The sequence below is a fragment of the Echinops telfairi genome, unplaced genomic scaffold, assembly GCF_000313985.2.
Source record: "Echinops telfairi isolate 266 unplaced genomic scaffold, ASM31398v2 ScPeMD7_1;HRSCAF=3_0, whole genome shotgun sequence".
Taxonomy (NCBI): Eukaryota; Metazoa; Chordata; class Mammalia; order Afrosoricida; family Tenrecidae; genus Echinops; species Echinops telfairi.
In genome coordinates, this window is record NW_022103896.1 from 16,047,073 (window position 1) to 16,047,975 (window position 903).

The 903-nt window shown below is 43.4% G+C and overlaps 1 protein-coding gene across 1 annotated transcript in view; it reads right to left on the reverse strand.

The window, feature by feature from the left end:
• FAM91A1 (family with sequence similarity 91 member A1) overlaps positions 1–903 on the reverse strand; it is a 21,784-nt gene that overhangs the window by 13,711 nt on the left and 7,170 nt on the right. The gene's annotated exons all lie outside the window — the stretch shown is intronic.

The following is a 903-nucleotide window of genomic DNA, read 5'->3' on the forward strand; positions in this document are numbered from 1 at the left end:
TGGAGCATGTGATTCAACACAGCTGTCAAGGCATTCCTGGAAATTCAACTGTCAATCACTCACCAAGGATGGACTGAGTGCCTACTATGGGCTCAGAGACATCTGACGTTAAGATGAGAGACAAAATGCCTGCCTTGACCGGACCCAAACTGAGGGTCAGTTACCAGACTAGTAATGTCCAAAAGCACATTATGTCCAGAAACAGCCCAGAAATCTAAAGAGTAGTCTACAGGAGGGGAAGGGAGGCAATAACTGATTTAAATATGCCTAATTTAACAAAATAGACTGAGCTTAATAGAGGTTAGGCTTCTTAAAAAAATAAGAAACCACTTTTCAAAACTAAACTCCAAATGAAAAGGCTTTCTCAAGAATAATATGTAGATAAAAGGGGCACAAACCAGTGACTGACCATGAAGTTACCGCGCAATCTCGCAAGTGTCCACACCTGATCCCAAGACACAGAGGTGAGACGAGTGATAAAAGGTGTGCTGGACCAGAGTCAATCATGCGATGGCAACGCTAACCCACAATGAAAAGCAGACCAATGAATAGAAAGGATTACTTCAAGTGGGGATTGAATTATTTGCATGATAAAGGCAAAAACACTATAAAGCAGCAACAGTAAAAAATGTTAGTTTTGGGGGGAAGGAATTATAGAATCACTACAAATTCACTACGCAGCATGTTACTACAGCAAGCTCATCATTAAAGCACAAAGGCAGCATAAATCTTAGTCCAAGGAAGAGACTGTACAGAGAGGAAAAGCGTGCCGGAGACAGCACCCAGGGGGTGGAAACCACCAGTAGGGCCCATTATGACTCAAGAGCTACGGACAGAAAACCAGGGCTATACTCACAGGGAAAGAGGCGGCTAAGAGCATGGATGGCTAAGAGCATGGATGGC